The sequence below is a fragment of the Argopecten irradians genome, chromosome 10, assembly GCF_041381155.1.
Source record: "Argopecten irradians isolate NY chromosome 10, Ai_NY, whole genome shotgun sequence".
Lineage (NCBI taxonomy): Eukaryota > Metazoa > Mollusca > Bivalvia > Pectinida > Pectinidae > Argopecten > Argopecten irradians.
The window spans coordinates 37,333,680-37,344,495 of NC_091143.1; the positions used below are offsets into that span (position 1 = coordinate 37,333,680).

Genomic DNA, 10,816 nt, shown 5'->3' on the forward strand with positions numbered 1-10,816 from the left:
TTTGTTTCTTCTTGAACTACCTTCAGTCTTAATATTATGAGATAGTTCAGAGGTGTATATAACGACAGTGATAGTAACCCCTGGAGTATTGAGGATGTTCTTACCCACACCTGTACAAAGAGGACAGTTTGATCCCAGTCGTGGAAGTTCTTCTTCCGGTATGTTGACTCCGACATGAATGTAACCTTTATTTGCGTGACAATTTCGATCCACAATTTGTTCCGAAATTTTCCATGGCGTCACTTCCGGTTCCTGTTCTACGGATGATTGTGTCTCGCTAGATGAGGACATGGAAACGCTATCCCGACTGGAGGTGTCGGAATCCGAGTCTAATTTACGATAATGTTGTAACGCGTTGTGTCCAACTGGAGAATAAATATATGATGGTTTTATTTACAAGAGACAGACATCAAACGATCCAATATCACAACAATCAACTTAACAAAGCAAGAAAATCATGAGCAACCTCATCCAACAATTATAAAATATTAGACACAACTAGTCCAAAAAGTCCAAAAGTTTTACGTGCCGCACTAGACATCCCCGATACTCCATGGGTTCCTATCACTTACGAACTCTACATTCCTGTGCTATCTCATAGTAAAATTGGAGACAACAGAACAGAACAGATATTTTAGCCCTTTGATATACATCAAAAGAGCCGTATAACCGTACACTGTGGTTGACTGTGTGACTTTGAAGTTGGGCGTCACTCTCTCTGTAGTTTACAAAGAACATTTTTGCAGGCCTGTGATTGGTTCAGGTTTGTTCCATTGAGCTGCCTTCAGTTTAACTAGGAGATAGTGTAGGGGTGTAGACATCGTGGGTGATCAGAACCCCTGGAGTATCGAGGATGGGCACAAGACAGCGTTAATATAATAAAATTGACATTCCGGAGTCATAAGGTGAACTTTCATATCCTCTGACAAAGGTGAAAGGGTTACGGTTCATAAAAAATAAAAGTATGTACACCCTATCTTCAGCGTAGAAGCTGACAACCACCACACTATTTAGATACGTGTATGACCTGTTGTAAGTTAGGTTTCAGTCATGCGCCTTGCGAGAAGAGAAGGTTGGGTTACCTAGCATTTTCATTCCGTTCTTCCGTCTGGATGGCGGATACGTGCAGCGTTTCTGAGCTGTGGTTAAGGCTTGGCCGACCTCCTCCTCCTTGTCTAACTGTAACGGGTCAAAAAGGTTTGTCATGCTCATCGACGTACGTCGGCAGTACAACACGCGTCGGTGTTTGAAGCATAGGTCTTCGTCTTACAGTGTAAAACAGAAATGAAACAGAATTAACATGATTAAATACGGAAGTAAAATGAACTAAACAAATCAGGTTGCCTTTTGGTGGCATAGACGGTGCGTTTGTTATCAAGAATTACATGTACTTACCACATTGCCGATGATTTTCAACTCGTTTGATCAGGCTTATGACCCATGAAATAATGCGGAAAATATCTGACAGCCATAGGTTTACACTGGCAATTTTCTTCCTCGTATTTATATAATAAATTACCACAGTTGTTATCGATGTACAATGCAATAAGGTCAAACACAGCAAAATAATCGATTCTAATTTCGAAATAATCATGATGCGTAATATGATTTTTTAGGTGGATGTGCGTAACTTATATTATTTGTTTGGGTGGTTGTGCGTAACTAATATAATTGGCTGGGTGGTTGTGCGTAACTTATATACATTTGTAATTGACTGGGTGGTTGTGCGTAACTTATATAATTGGCTTGGTGGTTGTGCGTAGCTAATACAATTGGTTGGGTGGTTGTGCGGAACTTAAATAATTGGCTGGGTCTTTAAGCGGAACTTATATATTTGGTTGGGAGGTTGTGCGTAACTTGTATAATTGACTTATAAACTTCGCCGCGTATATGATCGTTAACTCTGAAGATCAAGGGTGATCAACATGTACATTTTGTATGCACAACTTACCGACCGGAGACAAATGGCCAATAAGACGTGTTACCGTTTTGGAACTTTGTAATATCATTTACGATTTAGTTGGCTATATTTATCCAAGTAAGAATCGTCTACATGGCATATCGCTCCCTACCTCTCCAAGTACCTCCCTCCACCTGGCCCGGGTTTGATGTGTGTGACTGTTCAATGTCAGATTTCACTTCCTCGTTGGGAAATGTGGCTAATTCAATCTACAAAAAAAAAAAAAAAAAAAAAAAAAAAAAAGTCAGTACAGCTCTATTTCTTAAGTGACGCTGTGAATATGTTATTTACAAAGGGTAACATCATCCTCGTAGTCGACATTCTAGGGGTTACTATCACTGTTGTAATATCCATCCCTGGACTATCTCATAGAAAACCAGAAGGCACCGTCTGCGACAACTGATGAGCGGTTAATTTGGTCCTTTATAAAAAGAAACGAATAATGGTACTTTGTGGTTGACTGTATTTGTGACTTTGAAGTTCGACGTCGCTTTCTGTTTCCTTCAAATGGAGTTTCTACAGACCTGCGATTGTTTTGTTTTCCTTGGCTGTTTTCAGTTTTAGTATGAGATAGTCCAGGGGTGGATGTAACGACATTGCTAGTAACCCCTGGAGTATTGAGGATTCGTGCAGTATAAACCTGTACACAGGGATATGACGGGTCGTCTTCGAAAGTCGAAATCTAGATCGATGTCGATGTTTCATTGAACAATATTATATCCTTTTGGGAAAATATTTGAAAATACCAATACAATTTAACTAGGGTACCTATGCCATACATAATGCACCTTTTAATTATATCAATTATATGTGACTTCTTGTAGAAGTGGAATCTAAGAATATTGTCTGACTTTTATAAAATTCAATTGGCTTTTGTCTTGATAGTGAACCGTTTTAATGCTTTCTTTTGAACAAGAAGCTCCTCATTTTAAAATATAAAAAATATGGTATTACACATTTTTAAGCAAAACAAAAAGCGTATTGAATTCAAGAGTTAACAGAGATGATAGTACAAACATGTACAATGTACTAAGCTGCGATGACGTAGTTCTGGACGACAGACAAAAGATTTCTCGTCAGAACGGAGTGGAGGCAATCGGGAACCTTCGGCACTTTCCGTAAACGAATTCTTTCAAGACTACCCGAGGAGTTCCGATTGGGAGTGGAGGTATAGGAGATTTCAGAAAAGATGGCGATGACGTCACACAAAGGTACATCCGGGCGCTCAAAGGTACAACTCCGTATATCTGTACACATAAGCATGTGGGAACACAGCCGCTTGAGATGTTTGTTTACATTTTATTGTAATAAATAGTACGGCAATCCGAGAACCATTGCGTTATTTTAATTTTTAAAAGTGTAAATAATAATATTTAACAATATTATATAAATATAAACATCTGGCATTCATATATTTTACTCTGTTTATACTCCATTTTCGACCGCCACGAGAAAAAAACAAGGTCGCCATTAGACTTACGTATAAACATTGACAGAATATTAAAAATATCAGCTTGAAATTATAAATTTAATTCCAAGTTTCCCGAAATATCATACTGACATTTTAATAAGCGATTACTGTTGTCTAAGTCTTACTTGGTAAACACCTTACGATGTGTGATTATGACCAAACTAAAATTTACCCCAAGCGCACGGCAGCCATTACGTACAGTACTGCCGAGATCCCGAATTTCGTCATTTTTCAGAGTCACAAAATTACGTATTTTGGATAACTTTTTCGTCAGAAATTTTGGAATTTAGTTAATGACATACAAATGAGTCAGTTTATAGTTACTTTTTATAATATTTTAAAACAAAACTTCCGAGTAATTTAGGATTCTCGAAGCCGTGCGCAATGTGTCCTGGTCGGCATTTACAGTACTACGATCTAGCTATATTGTAGTCTATCTAACATGTATTCAAATTATTTAAAAGTAACATCACTTCAATGTGGGACTTCACATAGCAGCCCATGGAATAAAAGTGACCAAAAATTAAAAAAAAACTCTCTACAGCATGAAATTGAACGATTTCACCATTTTATTTTTTCGAGATATCGGCAGCCATACTGTACATGTACGTGCACGTACATGTACTTATAGATCTGCATTTACGTGTAACACAGTGACTTATACCATTCCTTTAAAACAAGATTTACATGGAAAATAACGAAATATATATATTTTACAAGTACTTATTGAGATATGTGTTGGTAATTACGTATTAATATTATTAATTTCCCAACTATGGGCTGTGGCCCGAGGTGATCTACCAGCGAAGCCATGCACGAGCGGCCGTGGTCTGGCCAGGTGGTTCACATTCGTTATATTTATATTAAATAGTATTGTGAACAGCTTTTTCATGTATAACAGAAACAAAATACATTGAAATCAGTTATCCATTCATAACTTTTTTCACTACATGGATTTCTACGTGTGAACAAAAAAACGGGTACTTGTGACGGCCCGGCACCGCTTCGCAAGCTGGCTTCAACACTAAATCTACAGATATATTTAGCAATAAACAATTGTAAATATAAAAATATAAATGTCTGTCAACCTCTGAAACAATCAGAAAACATTCTAAAATCAGAATTTGCAAGTATGAAAGTGTATACTTTTGTCAACGTATCGATTGTGTAGCAGGGATGTACGTATCTGTTATTGTTTTTATTAGTCGCCATACTGTGTTTGTACCTTTGAGGACCCGGATGTAAACTTTCTGTGACGTCACGCCATCTTTTCTGAAATGGAGGTATACGCATACATTACCAAATCTATATTTGGAGCTATGGTAGTTGCGCTTACCGATTGGCTGTCTCCTTTGTTGTCTAAGGACTCGTTGGTAAATGGTTGATAGTTGACACGAGGCGGACTAGAGTTGTCTCCCTCTTTTTCCCTTACACAACAGCAAGAAAACACATAACGACGGACAGACATCTCCAGTGGATTCAAATCATTTCTATAACAAAAAATAAACATTTACATAATTTGGTCCTGTTTGAACATATAAGCATGTTTCAATTACGATTTATCCCCAAATATTTTTTACAAAAAGGAATCTTCAGGTTTAATATTTCATGGTTGGTTTGTCAGTTAGCAATGCATAACGTGACACTTTTGATTTGAAAGATAATTGTGAAAAAAAATTGTCAGTAGTGCGTATATTTATAAAAAGAGAGTTTTGAAGCATGGACGGTCCAGCTCTGTGAATACTCAAAATGAAACACCTCCTAAATAAGGTTTGATTAATACATAATAAATTAATAAGAAATGATTGAATTTATATGGTATTTTAGGATTGTCGTACGACGTCGTTTCCCGGACATTTTTTCTCATAATTTCATTATTTTCATGTTTAAATAGGCTAGGGATAATACGCAGCAAGAAAGACAAAAAGATATCAAAATTATCACTGTCATGTAGGACAGTTGAACTGTACAGATCGTTGTTCGGTGGTTTTCTCCGGGTACTCCGGCTTTCATCCACCAACAAACCTGACACGCCCGTAATTAAATGACATTGGATGTTTATTTAAAGGACGTTAACAATTCCTATGGCAAGCCGTTTGGGTTTTAACCTATTGAAATGAAGATATCTCTATTTAATTAAAGATATCTCTATTTGAATAAAGATATGTCATATTTAAATACAGATATTTTTAATACAGATATTTTTATTTCTACTGAAAATAGATATATCTTCTTTTAAATTACAGATATCTCTATTTCAAATTCAGATATCTCTATTTGAATTACAGATATCTTTAATCTTAATTGAGATATCTTTATTTTAAATAGAGATATCTTTAATTATTGTCCAATTAAGATATCTTTATTTGAAATAGAGATACCGTTCTCTATTTGAATTAAAAAATATCCTTATTTACAAAAAATATATCTTTAATTTTGTTTATATAGATATGTCTTCATTTTAAATACAGATATCTCTAATTCAAATGCAGATATCTCTATTTAAAATAGAGATATCTTTAATTGAATTAGAGATATCTGCAATTACTTTGCAATACAGATATCTCTATTTAAAATGGAGATATCTCTATTTGAATTAAAGATATTTGTATTTACATTTGTTTGCTCAGTACGAAGATTAATTTTTAAACACAAAGAAAATAATGATTACTCCCTAATCCTGATCAATGTTAATGAAACGCTTTTAATTGAATTGGATGTTAAGAATCCATATGCATGTATGATAACTGTAGGTCTATTAAACGATAAACTTGCTATTTGGAGGGGATTTCTTAAGAACAGGACATGGCAACTGCTCTCTGGAAAACAGCGACCTGTTGCAGCTATAATTGAATAATATTGAAAGCGGAAACGTTGTAACACCGTCTGCATTCCCCGCCATATTTTGCGTCACTACTACTTTACTTCCGTCATGCGAAAAACGGAGAGTCAAGGGAGCAGTCGTTTTTCCTATTTGATAGTTAAATACAGATATCTCTATTTCATGTCAAATAAAGATATCTTTAATTCAAATAGAGATATCTGCATTTGAAATAGAGATATCTTTAATTGAATTAGATATATCTGTATTTGAATTAGAGATATCTGTATTTGAATTAAAGAAATCTTTATTTAAATGCAGATATCTTTAATTGAATTAGAGATATCTGTATTTGAATTAGAGATATCTCTATTTCGTGTTTAAATAGAGGTATATGTAATTCAAATACAGATATCTCTAATTCAAATACAGATATCCCTAATTCAATTAAATATATCTCTATTTCAATTACAGATATCTCTAATTCAAATGCAGATGTCTCTAATAGTTGTTGAAATCCAGATATCTTTATTTTGAAAACAGATATCTTCATTTCAATAGGTAAAAACCCAAACGGCTTACCATAAATTCCTCCGTTCAAAATAAGCAACTGTAGAGTTCAGCTTATCTAAAGATTTACAATGTACCGAAACACTACATACAATACTACATGTACATGTATCATATGTAAATGTTTGAAGTTGTGATGAACACCGAGCGAGTCTGAGTTGATTAAACAATAGGCAAATTGTACTTACAGCAATATACAGACATACTCACTATTACTGAAAGGAGACGACACCGGAAATCAAAGATTCGAAGAAACCGGAAATGAACAAACATGTGATTCGACGTCATCGTCTATGACGTCATAAAGCATCAATCAGTGTTTATCTCCCCTGTATGATCAATAGAGACGTGTACCAATGTGCTCATTGTGAACTTTTTCATGTGATTCTTCTTCCTTCTTCTTTAAAATTATGTAAACCCACTCCGTCGACATCGACGACTGTGCGAGTTGGGTATGGTTTCCGGAGTGAAATATAATCTGCTTGAAATATACCATGAAGTCACTATAAACACCATGAATCAGCTAAAAAAAAAAAAAAAAAACCACTTTAGGTGTTAAAGTTTAACCAAACAACAATTCTTTTACAAGAACCAAGGATTTATAAGTAAGAAGGATTCGTGTCTGTCTCTTTACATTACTAAACACCACGCGAGACGCCTATGAACCGGGAATACAAACCGTTTTTCTCAACAAATACTTGTCTTATCGAGTCAAACGAAACACCAATGTAAATTTAAAAAAACGTTTATAACTTATTTTAAGGACGGCAGATTTAGAGGCTATGTCTTAAACTTTCGTTAAAAAAATACGACAACTCATGAAATGACGGCCCGCTTCAGAAGTAAACGGTAACCCTCGCACCCCAAGCTAATCAAAGGCTGCGCCGGCGGATATCAAAGGAAAATCAGCCGTGCCCAACGTCACGGTCAGTGCACAAACACAAAAGCTCCTGCCTTGTACTCCCCAAAACCCATTGTGACTTATCCTTCTCATAACGTCCTTGCAAGAACCAATACGAGTACACGACATGCACATCTAAACCGCAATATTCAATATTGCAGATTTTCTTACAATGACGCTAAGTTGTATTTCAAACCAGTAAAAAATGACTGTTGCTTGATGAATATTTGTTATTCATTACCCTGTAAAGATAATTGTAACGAATCTATACTCATTTAGGGGTCTCCATTTGGAAGAGTAACACTTCAGCTATACGCTTTATGATAAATTTCATAGGAATATCTTCATTATTCTTCGAGATACGAAGGTTTGAATTATGCCGCCAAGATTCTAAGTAAGCTACGTTATCCTTACCATAGCACAGGGATCTGAGAATTAGTTACAGATTATATAATGATGGACCCACCAGAGTGCCCTTAGACCATTTTTAGACGTTTAAGAGGTCTAGATTAAGAAACGATAAAAATCATACCCTACTCTACTATAAAAAACGATCGCTCTTTCCAACGGGAGTAACCGTTTTTATGAATCTAGACCTCTTAAACGTCTAAAAATGGTCCTAGGGCACTCTGGTGGGTCCATAATCATATAATCTGTAACTAATTCTCAGATCCCTGTTTACCATAGCTTTACTCACGATAGATAAAAACTAGATTTAGGAGATAATTGTAGCAGTAAGACAGCTTAAGGACACATATTTACTAACAAAATATTACATTTAGTGGATTGAACTTTCAAATATTGATAATCTGGAAGCAATAGTCCTTTTCAATTTTAAAATAGTTTTTAAAGATCGTAATAGACATTACCCTTGCTACTGCAGTATGAAGGGTAATACGATTAATCAATGATGTACATAAAACATTCACCTATGGGTAAGATAATATACACATAGTATTTCTATCTGTTCTATTTTCTGAGTGTAAAACATGCGACAATAGTGAAAAACATAATTTACGTTACGAAAGGTCCGTGCGGTATTGAAGCATATTCCGGAAATTCAAACCACCCTAAATATCCACCGTTTTATCCATTACAATGGTAAATTGTACTTTCTCATTGGCAACGTGGTTAAAGTTGAAGGGTACCAATATTCAAAACAGCAATGACTGTGGACCCATCTCACGAGACAGCATTGACCTGATATGTAAGTATTATATTTTTATCAACATTCAACATTCAAATATTTTAACCCTTAGGCTGCCACAGGCTGCCGATCTGCTTTTTAACGTATTCCGAACTTGTCCAAGACAATGCTAAATTTACGATAAGTATGTTATGACCATCTTGAAGGCCGATTGAATATTCGATCAGATGGTGAGGTTTTCGTTAAGTTTATTATGTATATGTTTTGTTCACGAGAAGACATTTGTGACCAATGATCAATATTTCAAGATTATTACATACAAATCATTCTCTGTGTGACGTCCTCGTCGAGATTTTCTTGACACTTACTCAAAAATAGCGGTAACGTATTACGTAACTTTGCGTATTATCTCCTCATAACTTTTGCATAAACATTCCAAAGTCACGAATAGGTATGTGTATCGTACTATTTTACAACAAAAAAGATATTATGAAGTTTAGCACGCTTTTTAGGTAATCTAATCGCCTTTTGTCCGTCGTCGTCCGTCGTCCGTCGTGCGTCGTCCGTCGTATGTCCGTAAACAATTTACATTTTCGACTTCTTCTCCAAAACTGCTGAAGCAATTTCAATGAAATTTTGCAGAAACCTTTTTAGGCATAAGGCCAATCAAAATTGTGAATTATATGACCCTGGGGTCTCACGTTTCCCCCTGGGGAGGGGGTCAAGTTTACTATAGTTTATATAGGGAAACACATTTATGAGCATGTTTTGCTCAATTTTCATTGGAAATGAGTCAAACTTGGTTAGAATTATTAGCCTGAGATAGCATTTTAATATCATATCCATATTGGTCCAGGCCGACCCCCTGGGGGCAGTGGGGCGGGGCCAAAAAAGGTCAAATAGGCTAAAACTTCAAAAATATTCTTTCAAAATTCTGGAAATGGTATAAACAAATACACTTTATAGATGAAAAGGTCTTAAAGTTTTTTTTATAAAAATTGTAAATTATATGACCCTGGGGTCTCCTGTTTCCCCTTGGGGAGGGGGTCAAGTTTACTATAGTTTTTTATATAGGAAAAACACATTTATGAGTATGTTTTGTTCAATTTTCATTGGAAACGAGTCAAACTTGGTTGAATTATTAGCCTGAGATAGCATTTTAATATCATATCCACATTGGTCCTGGCCGACCCCCTGGGGGCAGAGGGGCGGGGCTAAAAAAGGGTCAAATAGGCTAAAACTTCAAATATCTTCTAAAATTCTGGATATAGTAGAATCAAATAATTATAGATGGAAAGGTCTTAAGGTGTTTTATAAAAATTGTGAATTATATGACCTTGGGGTCTCACTTTACCCCCTGGGGAGGGGTCAAGTTTACTTTAGTTTATATAGGAAAAACATATTTGTGAACATTATTTGCCCAATTTTCGTAGGAAATGAGTCATACTTAATTAGAATTATTAGCCTAAGTAATAGCATTTTAACAACCATATTCGTCCTCGATGACCCCCTGGGGGACCCGAGGGGCAGGACCAAACAGGGTCAAAATGATTAAAATTTCAAAAAATACCTCTAAATTCACAGTTTTGATGGAAGCAAATACTCTTCATTGTCTAAAAAGTCAAATTTATAAATCACTGACCAACTTCAAGGCACAGCATATAGTGTTTATATGTCTTTAATTTGTTTCATTATTTGTTTAATTATATATTCTAACTCAGGTGACCGTTAAGGCCCATGGGCCTCTTGTTTGTGGATAATAGAATGTGTTGTTTGTAACAAAATGATAAATGCCTTGTTTTATAGTAGCAAAACACACGATTTCATTTAATGTCAACGGTAACGTAGCTTACGTTTACAGTGATAGTTATGTTATAATTTCGTCTATAAATTTAATAAGAATTCGATGGTAATATTAAAAATGTACGATTGTAAATGAATAAGTT

The 10,816-nt window shown here is 35.4% G+C and overlaps 1 pseudogene; it reads right to left on the minus strand.

The window, feature by feature from the left end:
• Window positions 1-107: 107 nt before the first annotated feature.
• On the minus strand, window positions 108-7,125 carry LOC138333818 (uncharacterized; annotated as a pseudogene).
• Window positions 7,126-10,816: the final 3,691 nt, after the last annotated feature.